Source organism: Apus apus, chromosome 3 (assembly GCF_020740795.1).
Source record: "Apus apus isolate bApuApu2 chromosome 3, bApuApu2.pri.cur, whole genome shotgun sequence".
Taxonomy (NCBI): Eukaryota; Metazoa; Chordata; class Aves; order Apodiformes; family Apodidae; genus Apus; species Apus apus.
In genome coordinates, this window is record NC_067284.1 from 99,970,536 (window position 1) to 99,986,959 (window position 16,424).

A 16,424-nucleotide genomic window follows, 5' to 3' on the forward strand; every position below is an offset into this window, starting at 1 on the left:
TATTCAGGACAGTTCCTGGTAAGGTGATTGAAGTGCTAATGGGGCATGCCTCTAATTCAGTTATCAGGGAATCTGCCTACTAAGAGTTTGTACAGGTTTCTGTTGTTATCTGTCAGGAAGAAAAAACTACTGTCACTACTGTCTGTGTGAATGAGTGAGTTACATGGCCAGCACCCTCAAATCTTTTTTGTTTTCCTTCATTTTGACTTTGCAGAGCTGGTAGAAATGGTACAGAATCTCATATTTTACGTTTTTGACTGGAACCACCAGTTCCAACCACCGTCAGTGTGCCATTTTTGTAATCTATTTGGTTCCAAAAGAAGCATCTGATGCTAGAGGTGAGACATGCACACCTTTAAATTTTTGTTTTCCAACTACCTCACCGCTTGGGATGTGGAGATGATTATCAGTAATTCTATTATTGGTGCATTTTAATAGTTTAGTTTAGGACTTGAGGTCTTCCATTGGGTTAGTATTTTACAAAATAGGACAGAAATGCATATATTTATTTTTTAATTTAAGACAGTACATTAAAGCATAATCTTTTAGGGATAAAATGCAAATTAGGAAATACACAAAAGAACTGATAATAGAAGGATTATAATTTGGGAATGGTATAGTCTACTGTATAATAAATAGCATGGGAACTGTATTTCCAGATAGTGTAACCCTGTCCAGAAACATGGGATCATATAACTTAGGTCAAAGTTGTAAAACCCTCATTAAAGAGGAGGAGGGCTTACCTACTGCAAGGAGATGTTTGCCAGCAGTCTTACAAGTGTAGTCAGTGATGTCAGTTGACTCTCTGTAGAAGCAATGCCCACTTGTTGGCAGGTTAGTGTGTAGACTCCACTGAGATCAGCGTGCATTCGGATTATTTGGGAAAAAAAAAAAAAGTCCAGGAGAAAATGTTCTGAGAGGTCCAGTTCCAGGAAGTTGTTTTTCTGCTTATTTCTATGTTAATTGGTTTTGTGCAATTCTTGTTTCATTGAATGCTTTTATATTGGGTCCGTTATGTTTTGTTATTTTTAACTAATGCCTTTGTTTACAACATTTTACAGTACTTATAACTTTAATAACTTTTAAATGGTCTATGGTAATAGTTTTCACTTTGTGCTTATACCCATGAAAGACCATGGTATTACTTAGCTGCACCTCATATCTTTGGTAGTTATAATATATCAAAGCTGATCTGAAGAACCTCCCACTGGAAAGCTGAACTGTTTATGGAGGTCGTGAGTCATTTGTGATTGTTGCTTTCTGGATAGTTTCAGAACTAACTGACCCAGCTGGTAGTCATACACTTTCCTAGTACCCTGGATTTGAATAGTCTCCAATAGCTTTGTCTAGTGCAAAGTACTTTTTGCAAAGCATGCACTTGAGGATTAACTCTCCCATTGGAATACAAAGATCAAGCACTTCTCAGTACTGATATCAATCCATCCTATCAGTTCTTCCTCTGCTTTGTACGTGTGATGGAATAGATTCCTCTCCTTTGAAAACACTCCTCTCATTAAATATTTGTTAAAGGGAATATCTTGTATCTAAACTTATTTCTAAATAAAAATCTTAATCTATCTCGTTTCACTAGTTTGAATAATAATTGCCAAGTAAGAATTGGAAGAAGGCCAAACTTGTTCACATAGCACTTTAAAGAAAATTGCTTCAAATACTTTGCCAATGGTACCTGGCACCATTTAAGCAAACAGAGGACATAGAAAGGAGCCATAAGTGTTGGACACAATATGAAAGAAGATAATATTTCTGTATGTAAATTAAGAATACTATAGAAGAGCAATGTTTTTGAAGATTAAGTAGCAGAAAATTATTGTAAAGAGCAAAGGTTGGCTGCCCATTGTGATTCTGATGGATCACAGTCCATAGGAGGCTCTTTAGTTGGAGAAAGACCATGGCTAAGAAAATTGTCAGAGGAAGAGAGTCCCTGATCTTTTGAGCATCCAGGCATTACTAGCAATGTCATTGCTGCCTGTGCTTGATAAAGAACAGATCCCTCTATTCTAATGGCACAGAAAAATGACTTCTGGAAAACCCTTTCAGTTGAAAATAACTAAAAAAACCCCACCAAAACCCTAACCCCAAAGATCTACCTGTCGAAAATCTGGCTAAAATACACAAAAAATAGATTGTCTAACAGAAATCTTCTTTAGCAGATAATATAGGCTGTTGATAATATTGTATAAATATATTAAAAATGTTACCCACAAGCTATTGTAAGTGTTAAGTAAAACACTTTGAAGTGAATTCAGCTAAGGGAGAAAGAGGAAGAGTTACTTATTTGTGGTGTGTTCCCCAGCTCTCGTGAGCGATGCAAGTATATTAAGAACTGTAACTATATAAATAACTTGGCTGCCATACAAGTGCCCTACGTAGTGTTTGGAAATGAGGGAATTAAACAGTGTAGGTGTTGAACCAGCTTCAGATATTTTACCTTCCTTTTTCCTTTGTTTTTTAGTAGTTGTGAATTTATACAATCTCTTTTTGAACCCTTGATAGCTTTAGCATCCACTGCATCCTATGATACAAGAATAACTGAAGTGTAAGTGTCCAATTTTGGTTAGGCTGTTGCCATCATAAGAGTTAGAATCCTCTGCTCCTTTAATTTTGTGTAGTGTAAAACCGTGTTATTTTTAATTTGTAAAGCTTTTCATCAAACTTGTGTGGCTAAAGTTGAATACTTGATGTGTACATACGGAATTTAAGGCCTTGTGTGCAGAATCTTTCTTTTATTTACTGAGAAATATAGAAAAAAGCTCTTAATATCACTTTCAGTTTGTTTTCGCTTTGCATTTCTCTTAAAATGGAACCTGAGAACTGCTTATACACAGTTTTGCTCATAGCCATGTATCTTTTTTCATATCTGTATACAAATTGTATCTGTAGAAACATTGTGAGCATAAAAAGCTTTATTTTGGAATGTAATTGCCAAGTTTGTGATTGTTTGCAAGAAAGAATCACAGAATTTTCTGAGTTTGAGACCTTAAAGATCATCAAGTTCCAACTCCCCTGCATGGGCAGGGACACCTCCCACTAGAACAGGCTGCTCAGAGCCCCATCCCACCTGCCCTTGAACAACTCCAGAGATAGAGCCCCCACAACATCCCTGGGCAGCCTGTTCCAGTGTCTCACCAACTTTACACTGAAGAATTTCAGCCTGATCTCTAACCTAAATCTCTCTTCTTTCAGCTTAAAACCATTACCCCTTGTCCTCTCACTGCAAGCCCCTGTAAAAAGTCCCTCCCCAGCTTTTCTGTAGCCCCTTCAGGTACTGGAAGGCCACTATGAGGTCCCCCTGGAGCCTTCTCTTCTTCAGGCTGAACAACCCCAACTCCCTCAGCCTGTCCTCATAAGAGAGCTGTTCCAGCCCTTGGATTATCTTCATGGCCCTTCTCTGGACACGTTCCAACAGGTCCACATCTTACTTGTGCTGGGGTCTCCAGAGCTGGATGCAGTATTCCAGGTGAGGTCTCACCAGGACAGAGTAGAGGGGCAGAATCACCTCTCTCAATCTGCTGGCCACACTTCTTTTGATACAGTCCAGGATGGAGTTAGCCTTCTGGGCTGCAACTGCACATTGGTGGCTCATGTCCAGCTTTTGATCCACTAGTACCCCCAGATCCTTTTCCACAGGGCTGCTCTCAAGGGTGACCTCCCCCAGCCTGTATTCATATGTTGGGTTACCTCAGCCCAGGTGCAGGACCCTACACTTGCCCTTGTTGAACCTCATGAGGTTCACCTGGGCCCACTTCTCTAGCTTGTCCAGGTCCCTCTGGATGGCATCCTGTCCCTCTGGCATGTCAACCTCACCACCCAGCTTGGTGTCATCAGCAAACTTGTTGAGGGTGCTCTCAATGCCACTGTCAGTATTGTTAATGAAGATATTAAACAGCACTGGGCCCAGCACTGACCCCTGAGGGACACCACTTGTCACTGTTTTCCATCTGGACTTAGAGCCATTGACCACTACCCTCTGGACACGACCATCTGGGCAGTTCCTTATCCACTGAACAGTCCACCCATCGAACCCATATCACTCCATTGAAAAGGATGTTGTGGAGGACAGTGTCAAAGGCCTTGCAGAAGTCCAGATAGGTGACATCCCCTGCTTTTTCCTCGTTGACTGATGTAGTCACTTTGTTGTAGAAAGCCACTAGGTTGGTCAGGCAGGATTTGCCCCTGGTGAAGCCGTGCTGGCTGTCCTGGATCACCTCCTTGTCCTTCACGTGCCTTAGCATGTCTTCTAGGAGGATCTGTTCCATGATCTTCCCAGGCACAGAGGTGAGGCTGACAGGTCAGTAGATCCCAGGGTCCTCCTTTCTACCCTTTTTAAATATGGGTGTAACATATCCTTTCTTCCAGTCACCAGGGACTTCACCTGACTGCCATGACTTTTCAAATATCATGGACAGTGGTTTGGCAACTACATGTGCTAAGTCCTTCAGGACTCTGGGATTTATTTCATCAGGTCCCATGGACTTGTCTATCTTCAGGTTCCTCAGGTGATCAGATGAAGAAAGTTTTGATTCAGATTTTGGTGTGAATTTTCTGTAGTTGAGTAGCAGAGGACAGGTATTATAACCATATTTATCATATAGTCATAAAAAAGACTTCCCTGAATAATTTGGAAGCAGAACAGTATGTAAATTAAAGTACTCTTTTTCTATGGCCAATACTTGAACTGTCAATCTGTGAATAAACAGTAATATATATCAGATGGTTTGATTTGCCTTTCCGGACTTGGCTTGCTCTGGAGACTTCTGAGGACTTTTCCAGTTTGATATGGGCTTCTCTCTGGCTTTGATTCGTCCTTTGTCCTCTTGAGTGTTAGGATTTGTTAGCAGATCTTTAAAGATGTTTGATGCCTAGGGCAAAGGATCCTTTATGGTAGTGTGTGTATATATATTTATTTTATTTTTAAATAAAACATTCAGAACATAAAATAGGGCTACAGCTCCCATTATCTGGTAGCTCTTTACAAATTTAATTAGATAAAATGATGTAAGTGGTTGAATTCTAGGAGAGAGATTTAAATAAATGCATTTGAATCTTATAATGACATGGGAAGCTATGCAGTAAAAAATTGCTATCTTGCATGAATGATCAAGAGATAAAATTAAACCAGCTCATGTTACAGGCATGCAATTTGGAACCATATGCAGCTTTTTAAAGTGAAGATATAAAAAAGAAAGAAAAAAAAATAGAGGGATATGGGAAGGGATATAGTTCTTCTAAAAATACCTGTAGCCAGCCCTATTATGAATTGTGAGAGACCACCATGAGAAAGAATTAGTCATCTTCTCTCAAAAACAAAAACTTCCGTGCAGCAACAGGGTTCTATTAAAAGCAGATACAAATCATAGGATTAAGTGATTAACTCCTGTTCCTCTGAGTCAGGCCTTCCAGAGGTGGATTCCTTCCCAATTTTGCCAGCCTGCTGAGAAGACATTCTGAATCTCTTCCTTTATACAAGTAGAATAACCCTATGGAACATGTATTAAATTCAGTATACATTATTTTGCTGTGTTGCAAAGAGGATTTTTGAATCTCGAAGTTGGTTCACCTCTAATAAGAGTGAGGAAAGTATATTGTATAAAAAAGTATAATTTGAGCTCAGTATTAGTGCTAGGAGTGTGTACAGTACTAGTCCCTCCCTAGTATTTTCAGAAGATTAAGTACTACTTTTTATTAATAAAGGAATTGGAAATTGCTCCTTCTTCCAAGGATTTAAACAAGGGACCACTGATCAGGGGGTGATGTTGTAGCTTAGAAGATGAGAAAGATGAGTATATGAAAAAATTCATACAATACAGTTTAATTTTTAATACTGTGTGGGTGGGTTGGTGGGTTTTGCAATCACTATTAGTACAGAGAGTAGATGACCTGAAAAATGGTTGTTCTGGGCTAAAAGTGACCAGTAATTCTGAAACATTTAATAAAAGATAGTGTCTTGTTTTCATGAGATGCAAAAAGTAAGATCTTTCATCTCTGTCATTGGGAAGTTATATTCCAAAGGTTGGGTAGTTCCTTAAATCAGTCTTCCCCTTCCCCCTTTGGAGCTTGGTTTAAATACTTCTAGTGTGAGAAAGCTTCTAGTTGCTTCGGAGAGAAAAGATTTGTGATTTAATTTTCTGGTGCTGTGGTGACAGAATGAGCTCCTGTTGGCTTTAAATAACATTGTTCAGTGGAACTCCAGACATACTGGGAAAGCTTTTTACCTGGTTTGGATTTTAATTTTTGTCCTTCCTTGTCGTCCAATGATGAGCATGAAAACTAAGAAATGACTGGTATTTGTTTCATGTTGGGCAGAGAGTGAGAACTCTTCTAAAACAATCAAATGACCTTTGCATGGGAAATGATAATATAATTTTTTAATGTCGTCTCCAGGAGTAGATCTGCTACTAGTTGTCCATTTTTGGTTAAGGAAGAGATAATGGGACAGATGTGTTGTGAGGATTTGAATCATATTGATTCTCCTCCAGCTTAATTGTCACAGTTTTGACCAATACCATGGCTGATGACTGAGTGTCCATACTGAAATTTGGTTTCACTCATATTTACTTCTGGTTTTATTTTTTTGGTTGTTGTGCAGACTAAGATCTCATTGCTTTCTGAGCCTATGTGCTTGCTCAAGCTCATGGAATAATTTTTCTCCATTGGAGTATGTTAAGAGGTTTGGGCTGTTTCTTCTGCACTAGTAGGGCTACTGTGGAAGCATTGAATAAAAGATCTTCAAATCAGCAGTGATGCAGGTTGAGTGGGGAATGCAGTGGGGAGCACACTGAAGAGTACATGACTTCCTTGAATTTGTGTCTTTGGTTAGACTGGGGATTTTTGGGGTGTGTGTAGTGTATTTTCTATGGGTTTTATTTGGGTTTTGTTTGTTTTTTTTTGTTTGCTTTTGTTTTTACTGTCAATAGGACAATTTCTTCCAGTCTTTCTGGTGTTGGGTTGTGACCATATTTCCTGGATGCCGATGTTGTTATTGTCTCTGCTTTTATTGAAATTTACACTTTTTGTATATTAGGTGAGAGTGTGTTTTGTTAATACTTTCTTGTTTCCTCTACATCTTTATAGCAACTGTAGTCAGGAAAAAAAAAAATCTTAGTTTTGTTTTTTTTTTTCATTTTAAAGCACCTTGTTAAGTTAGTTGATCTAAAAATCTATGCAGAAAATTGTCCCAACTTAAAAATAAATAACAATTGCACACAGACATGCCTGGCTGCACAGCAACATCTATTTTTATAAAAGGTTTCTGTCTTGTTTTCACTTAATTTTAATGATCTGGAGTTTTAGCTTGGTTTGAAAAATCATAATGGATTTTGGCATCTTTTCCAGTCCTTCCTAGTTGGTAAGTGAGTGCGTCCTCTCAGTTGGATTCAAGAATCATTTCTGTAGGGGAAGCCCTGCTTAGTTGTCAGATAATCTCAGGTATTCCAGTAATTCTTAGTGTGTTCGAAGTTCTGCCTCTGCTTGTTTGGTGTTTACTCTAGCAGGGTCTTGTGGTTGGGAAGGTGAAGTAGGCTGTAGGAGGTTGCTGCCATATAAATACAACATATGAAAAAGCAACTGCAATCCCATGTTGATGAATTTTCTGATGAAATGTTGTTTTCATTTTTTAAATGAACCCATGTCAGTCTAAGTTAACAATTACATTTGGATTTTATTTTTGTTGTGCGTTAATTGATGATTACAGCAGCAGATAGTGAGTCAGAACTCCTGTACTTCTCTCCCAGTTCTATCATGAGCTTCTGTATTGCCTTGAGATACCTAATAGTCTTTTACCCTGCAGTATAATGGGAATAATGTTATTTTCCTGCTTCTCCTGGCATCACTGAGACTAGTCCACTTCTTGGTCACTGGAGGAAAGATTAAAAGTTCAGGGTTATGTTAAAAGAAACAGTTGGACGTGAGTCAAATGTTCTCTCAACTGAAGATGAATACACTAGGTGAAGGTTAAACTAAAAAAGTTGCAGAAGGAGAGGTGACTGAAACAGGATGGGCTAAACTATAAATATTGTTATGTGACTCCTTATTTCCTTGATTTTCATTCTCAAGACTGTGAACACTTGGCCTATCACTTAATGCCTGTAAAACATGAGACACAGCAATGATGGTAAAGTAATGATACTTTAAAATAAGAAGATTGCCAAAGTGCATGCCTGGATGACCTGTGTAGGGCACATTTTTGGACATAACCACTAGAGCACTCCTGTAGTTGAAAGACTGATGTACTTGTTTGTAGAAGGTAGTGAATCATGGAAAGGGTCTACATTGTGGCTAAATCAGAATATAGTGTGTTGAGAGTTTTGGGAGTTAACAAGGACAATTCTGTATCACTCATTCAGTTTGATTCAACAACTTTTGCATTTTTTTCTCTTTTGTAATAGAAATTGCATCTATTGACAGTTTAACTTTATTCATAGAGGTGCTTTTTGGCCGCAGATTTTTGAGTAAGGTTGTGGGAGTTTTCGTTTTCACAATCCTTTAGCAATGTCTGTGTTTACTGAAGCAGAACCAATAAAGCAGGGATGCTCTTTTGTTAAGAAGTCTCATCTATCTGCTTGGGATTGTTTCTGGATGACAGACTCCTAATTCTTACAGCAATTTTCTTCAATACTTATTCAGCTATTATACCCGAGATTTATGTTTGAACAGTGTAGTACATGGTATGCAAAATACAATTTATCCATGTAATAGATTTGTTAAGAGTTAAGGTTATGTAGCATAAACTTCTGCACAGCACTCTCTTTCCATTATATGTGAAGTTGGGTGCTTAGGTTAAACTGAAGAAGTGTTTTTTTAAGAGAAGGTAATATGGAATTTTCTGTTATTTGTAGACTTAAATTCATGATGCAAGTATCAGGCTGGTTCTCTTATGTAGTCAGCTGTTAATGTTCTTTTCTTGCATCTGGGTATAGATAGAGACCTTGTGAAAAGGATAATTGTACTGCAAGGCAGAGGCAAAGATACAATTCCTTAGGTCACAGAAATATACAACCCTTAGGTCACAAAGAGCTAGGAAAGAGCAGGAAGGTCTGTCCTTCTCATTTTGAGGCTTATTGTTGTTCTGGTGAGGATGGTTATTCAGAAATTTACCTCAATGTGCCATGAAAAATGCAATGAACAAAACTGCATCATTTAATGATAATCTTTCTCACTAGGTTTCTCAGGTTGTGGTGTGAGGCTTCTTGAGTGTCTCAGCTTGTGCTGTTTGCCACGTCTCTTTGTAACATGTCCGCCTTTTTCTACTTTTTGAAAGACTTATTCTGTGTCTTCATAGGTTTACTTGCCACCTTTGAATAGCTGAGTAAATTTGGGGAGCTCTCAGGGATTTAAATTCATTCAGAGATGGTAACACTGTCATCTTTCTTGCCTTGTCTCTGTATTTTTGAGTATCCCTTTCTGGACATGCTCTTGTGGTGCTCTGGTTGATACTGTGCATAGTTCCTCAAAGCGAAACTGTTAAGGTTTTTGCTCTGCAGACTTTGATGTTTGTTAAGTGACCTGTACTGTAGTAGTTAAGCTCTCTCTTTGAGGCTTTTCCTGCAGGATATTTCAAAGCTGTCTCTTTTAGAGTATGAATAAGTGATAATAGGGAGGGAAAAGTTGTGAGAGATGCTGGTTTCCATGCCAAATAAAACTCACAGAAGTGCACAGCTTGTTGGGCAGCATTAGGATATCTAGTGTGCTTTGCAGCACACTTGCTGTGAACTGAGAGCCAAAGGCCTTTTCTTCGGTGTTTTGGAAAATTCAGACCCAGAACTCTGATCAAAACACTATTCAGACACAAAATGATGTATAGTGCCTGCTCTGAAAGCCATAATTTCTCTTCTTATATTAAGGTGTTCAGACTTTGTATAGATGTGGTCCCATACTCTACTATTTGAAGGATCAAAGGCTTAAGAAACATGATACTTCAAATTGAGTTACTTGCCCAAGCACCCAAGGCATATCTTCTGCAAATTTTTTCTAGTATTTACAAACAAAGTGGGCAAAATCTTAGATTTTCCTAGAGTAGGTTTGTTTAGTCTGGGTTTGATTTTTTTTTTTTTTTTTGTCCTCTAAATTCTGAAATACTCACTGATGAGTCTAATTATAAACAAGACATTCCCTCATGCTGGTGTTAAGTCTAAATCTGCTTTGCGACAATTACCTTTTTATTAGCATAACATCAGTGGAAAGCTTGAAAATGCTGCCACTTTTCTAGCTTCCTTTCTCAGCTGGAAAAGAAATGTATAGAGTTGGTGGCTTGTTAGATCCTTAGTATCACAGAAGTTGATTTTGTGTAGTATAGTCATAACATTCTTCAGTCAAATACCCTGGCTCTTCATGATTATACCCAAAACCAGCAGGGTATCATAGTGTGTTCATAGCTTGAGCATATGAAGATGTATTTTGCTGAACCTAGGACTTGCACTGTTGGAAAGGTAGTTTCCTGCTTTCCATTGCTCATTTTTGGTGTATGTTTGTGTCATCAGGAAAAAGGAAGGAAGGAAGGAAGGAACTGGTATTATACACAGATTTTGGGCTGAGACAGGTGTATTAGTTGTCAAAGAGGTGTTTTGTCCTGTCCTGCTGCCCCAGCCCTAGTTGTGATGTATGATTATAGTAATAGCAAAAAATGTGTCCAGAAACAATCTAGCCTGAGGATAACATGCTCTCTCAGTAGTTTGCTCTCTCGTTAGCTGCATGACCAGGATAATGTCCCAGCTGGAAGGGAGCAGATCAGTCACTGGTCAGGTTGGAACCAGCTTCTAAAGACTGACCTGCTTCTGCCATATGACACGGCAGGGTTTGGCAAATAATGGTTACAATTTTTCTTCCCATGTGTGCATGTGCATACATAGATGGCTTTGAATGGGGGGAAGAAAGTAGAAATACTAATTTGTTCACAACTCCTCTATGATGAACCTGACATATACATAGTTCATGCCATATTCATCCATCTGGTCTTGTGTATGTTGAGTTTCAAAGTATGAAGACTATGTTTTCCTGAAGTTTTAAAGAAATAAAACTAGTATGTCTAAAAGGCTTTAGCAGACAAAATGCATTGATATCTGGCTGTGGCAGTTTGGTATGTCTTCTCCTGCTGTACCTGGTAGAGACTATCATGATACAGTCAACTGCTGAATGATTAGAAGCAGCTTACTTCTAGAATTCTGCTTTTCAGCTTGGTCTTATCTTAATTGTCAGCTTTTAAACTGAGATTTGGGATTTTGTTGTGTTGTGATGGAAGTGTAGACATAGGTCTGTAATGAGGGAGGAGTTATTCTCACAATACTATAGCCAGAAGTTGTTGGGGTTTTTTTACTACAGTATTTTAGAGAATATATATACAGAGTAGCTAAAAATGGATATTAAAATATACTATTTTTAAGTGGAACTTTTCGTCAAAATGTTGTAGTAGGTGTAGCCTGTAGTTTCATTGTCAAATTTAAATTACATAGCTTTTCTAATCAATAATGGGTATATATTGCTTAAATATTTTTTTGCTGAAGTTTTAAAGTGCATCAGATCACTGTAACAGGAGAAATTGCTGGGTAAAGAATTGGATTCAGTTTGCTCAAGAGACAGATCAGCTTGTGACATTTTCTTCAGTAGGCATAGACAAAATAAGGTGTTTATTTCAACACAGTTTGTAATTATTATTTTTTTTAAGGATAAATTCAGAAGGTTTAGTTTCCTCTTACAGAAAAGGAGTATAAATGCAAATTAAATTAGAATTGTATATTTAAATAAAGTTTCCTTTCAGGCTTACTGTAAACAATTTTGAATTAACCTGGTCCGAGTATCTATCCATCTGCAGTAAACTGCAGAAGTGTTTTGACACAAGATAGGTTTCATCAAATGTTGCTGGATATTTTCAAATATGAGAACAAAAAGCAGAGTGTTGGTTATGGCTTGTTCTATGGATTCTAAATAGGTACCTTTTGAAGCAAGATGGAAATGGACAGGAAAGCATCAGATGAGCCACACTTAGTGGTGATAGGATTGTAGCACAGACTGGAAGTCCAAAATGGTAAATTCTACCTTCCTATTTCAATGTTATCTTTCCCTTCAGTATCAAGGAGGATGCTTCAGCTGTGTCCTATGGGGAAGTTTCATGGTGCAGCTGAGCTGATCTAACATCTTACTGTTTCTGAAAGGTCTTCCTGCACCTAGGTCTTGTGGATCCTGCCTGCTCCTTTGCTTCAGCTCCAACACTCATCTGAACCTTCATTTAATTGATCTAGCTCTGTAAGGCCATATAATCCTTTATAATATTTATTTTCTGATGTTTTAGAGAACCAGATTTGCCCATGAAGACATCAGTCAGGCACCTGGCAGTGAACAGAAGGATGAGGGGCAACCAGATCTAGGAAGGCAAATTGGGGTAGGTTATAGGGGTGGCGGAGATTGAAAATCTTTCTATGGCATAGGCTGCTTTGGACAGTTTGCTTGTTTGCAGGCCTGTATCTTTAGTTCTCTCATCTGTTACAACAGAAATCATACTTGTCTATCTTACAGAGTTGCTAAAATGACTTAGTAATGTGTGCATTCAAGGCATCATAAGTACTGAGAAAGGTCTGACAGAAGCAATCCTGCCTTACTCTATTCCAAATGTGCTGTTACTTTTACCATAAACCTTTTTTTCTCAAGAGGTAAGATGTCATAAACCCATTGGATTACCATTGATAATGGTAATTCTGCCAGTCATGTATCTGCTCTTCTGCTGAAGAATAGTGAAGCTCTCTTAGTATTAATAATTTTGTGGGAAGAGTAAGGCTAGCTGTTGAGTTGCTGAAGGTTGCTAAGAGAAACCCCGTGGTGTTTCCATAGGGCTTACCAATGTAATAATAGAAGCTTAATTTGAAAATTGAGAAGGTGTCAGTTACTTGTAGCTCTGCTTCAGAGCAAATAAAACAGTAACAAATGTTGAACGCAGTGAATGACCTTTGTGTATCCTAATTTTTCAACTGCATGTGACCTTCCAGAAGATAGGCTTGGGTTTGCTTTTAATCTGTTAAAGCTCTGGCTGATTTACAGTTCTGAGAGGGAGCAATAAAGGGCATTTGCAATCAACCTATAGCAGTCCCTTTGTACTTTGGCTTTTGGCTCTTTGAAGAAGAGTAGAAGATCTGAAACTAGGGGAATGTTATAATACTCATTGCCTTGCAGTGCACTGCTTAAAGGTTTTGATTAGTTAAAATGTTGCATCATTGAGAGGGAATAATCCTGTGACACTGTTTTAGTGTAGCACATCCCAGTGAACGTCCTCCACATCCCAGTGGGAGGCTGACTGACCAGCAGTAGATCGTGCCTGAAATCAGATCCCTGCAGTGCTGCATTACTCTAGTGTGTCTGTCTAGCATCCACCAGTCTCTTGCTGTATTTTACTGTTCATATGGCTCTCTGAGATGGATTTGTTAATCAGAAATGAAAATCTGTAAACATGTAAGTGCAAACTAATGCTTGTGAGTTACTTTTATAGAAAAGCCATGTTAAAGGTTTCAGTCAACTGAAATATCAATCTAATGTATTTTGTGGATGTGACCTTTATCTTCTCAAGCTTTAATCAACACGAGGTGATAGATAGTATTAGCTCTCCAGCCTTTTTTTGTTTGCATTGGCTACAAGGCTTCAAAAAGTACTTTGCTTCAGATGCTGATTGTAGTTAAGCAGCTAAAAAGAAATCTGATGGATTGGATGTGGTATTATTTTATTGATATTTTGCCATTAAAGCGGAAAAAAAATAATCCGTGGATCTTGTTAACACTGACTCCTACCTACTTGATATTCAGTAGAAATAACAAAAAAAAAAAAAAAAAAAAAAAGCAAGATAAATAAATAGACCAGAAAGTCATTGCACACAATTCATAGCTGTCTTGGAATACTGAGAGTAGAGTATCTCTCTTTATATGGATCAAAACAGGAAATAAACTTTAGAGAGCTCATAAGCCTGATTCTATACTTCGGTCATTCTTGAGAGGAAGGGGAGAAAAATCTGGTTTTGTTAGCAAGCCCTTTATATGTCATTATGTGTTGGATCATTTGGGGGTTACTTGCTTAAGGACTTTGTGTCCATTGGGGATGGACAGGAAAGGATGGATTATTTGGTTTATCTTTTTTGCAGTTATCCATCAACAAGGTGTTGTTTGGTCCCATTATTAATGATAGATTTTGGATGGATTACTCTAGAAGTGACACTGGGGAGTATTTGGAAGATATAACCAACACAGTACAAATCTGTCAGGTGCATTGACGTGTAAAATTATTTGTTTCTCTATGATAACAATCTCTGGGGGTGTGCTCTTTTCAAGATCTTTGTGGAATGTTATCCATTCACTGTTGTTTTAAGGTGTATTTAACATGTGGAACAGTGTATTCCATTTTCCTATGCTCTCTTATGACTGCAGTTTTCTTAATGCACTGAAATGCTCATCCTTCTTCCCCCAGGTAATCCTAGCAGTTTTTCCATGTTCTGCTTTGACCAGTGGCACAAGCGTTTCACAGCCTTTTGTACAAGAGAAATACATTGCAGTATGTACACAAGGAGAAATAGCAGCAGCAGTAATACAGCTGTTGCTGTGATAGTCTGTGGTTATAAGACAGGATATTTGTGTGTAATGTCTTTTATGTATTTTTAGAAAGAATTAGGCTGATTTTAGGCAAACATTTAATCTTTGCATTATATACAAAGTATGAAATTTTTCTGGTTTTGTATCTTACGTAATTTTAATCAACCAACCCAATACAAAGTTGGTAGGTTGACAATTCAGTAAGGTCAGCATCTGTATCAGGTATTATTTGAGGTTTTAGACTCAGTAACTAGATTTTCCTATATTTAACTTAGATTTTTTTTGTCTTTTAATAGTTAGAAATAGATTTTGTGTTCTGATACTGTGGTTTGTTTGTTTATCAGCTGTCTTTGTTTCATGCTGTTGTTCAGTAGAACAGTAAGTGAAAAGTAATATATAATTTTAATTATTGGGTTATAATTTTCTTAAGATGTCATTTTTGAGTTACTTGATTTCAGAAGCTTTTTATCAGCTTTGTGAAATACTGTATATTTTACGTTTTTGTCTAAGTGCTTTTATTTATGCATCCATCTGCTATGTAATAGCTGTTTCAGGGAGATGCTGAAGTGTTGATTTCCTTGCAATCTAGCTAGTACAGATAACAAGAAAGCATATAGTTTTCTCCTAGTACCCTTCTGTTATTCTGTGGTCTGTGCATAATATACAGTTAATGGAGAAACTATTGAGGTGTCCTGACAGCATTAGATACTGACGTAGTATACTGACTTGTGTTCCTTAAATCTAAAAAAACCCCTGGAATGTAGTGATTCTCTTAAGCTATAGGATTGAAATCCTGAATAAGATGTTTTCATGTAATTTGTTACAATAGTCTTGGCAAGCTGAGGAGGACCACTGAAACTGCAAGATTACGTACAATGTTACCTTGCCAAGTTGCTTACCAGAAAAAACAGCAGAATTTTCTCTGAGCAGTTTGCAAGTGACTCTTCCAATACAGAAGCGGAACCCTCGGTACAGATTGTTTTATAGAGGGAACGATAAGGGTCGATTATATATTACCAGTTGTTATTTTTTTTCTCTGATTGTTTTAGTTTTTCACCCCTTCACACAGACATCCATAAATAGCTCTTTATATAGTAAATATTAGGCTTTTATACAGTTCTGGAGGTACAGTTACTTTGTGAAGTACTTTAGTACAGTCTGTTTTATTGAATAATTTGTCTAAATATATAGTATTTCGAGGCATAGAAGGAAAAAAAAGACTGTATGTAAGATAGATTTAAAATTTCTGATAAAAATTATTGTATTTATGAAATTACCTCGGATTACTTTTATCTTCTTTTTGTTTCTTTTGACTAGAATCTGCAAGCATGATGGAATTCTAAGGGATTTACAATCATGTTAAAAAAAAAAAAAAATGAGCTCAGCCCGGCCACAACCAGGCCTGAAATCGAGATAAATTAATAACGAGCAGATAAACAACAGTTTGCTTGGTGAGAACAAGGCCCTCATAGTTTTTTCCACTGTTTTCCTTTTATTCTCCAATGAGGGATGTCGAGGTATGGCTAACTGTTAAATGACAGCAGTCAATCCACTTTATTCTATTAAAAGCCTGGTCCCATTTTTGACTGGGGGGACTTCTGTACACTTTCCCTGGAGGTTGCTGGACCTTCTCTCCTCTAGTGAGGATGCCTGCCATAGTGCAGGAGTATGACCTGTGTTTGTCAGATTTGGCCAAAGAAGCCTGCTAAGTGCCACGTCATCTACTAATTGCAATCATATGCCTTTTCCAAATTCAAGTTTTCAAAATGAGGTAGTAAATGTATGGAGCTGATACTCTTCAGTCAAAGTCAGTCTGTTCTCTGGCTATTTTGAAAAGTTCACTGCCTT

At 37.7% G+C, this 16,424-nt stretch overlaps 1 protein-coding gene across 3 annotated transcripts in view; it reads left to right on the forward strand.

Annotated features, from left to right (window-relative positions):
- The window catches only part of TULP4 (TUB like protein 4), a 144,871-nt gene that overhangs the window by 2,709 nt on the left and 125,738 nt on the right, over positions 1 to 16,424 (forward strand). The window contains exon 1 of one of the 3 annotated variants that reach the window (XM_051616260.1): positions 12,325 to 12,391. The exons of the other annotated variants lie outside the window; for them this stretch is intronic. The gene's annotated coding sequence lies outside the window, so the exon portion shown is untranslated. Of the gene's footprint in view, positions 1 to 12,324; positions 12,392 to 16,424 lie in introns of those variants that run through there. 3 annotated transcript variants of the gene reach the window in all.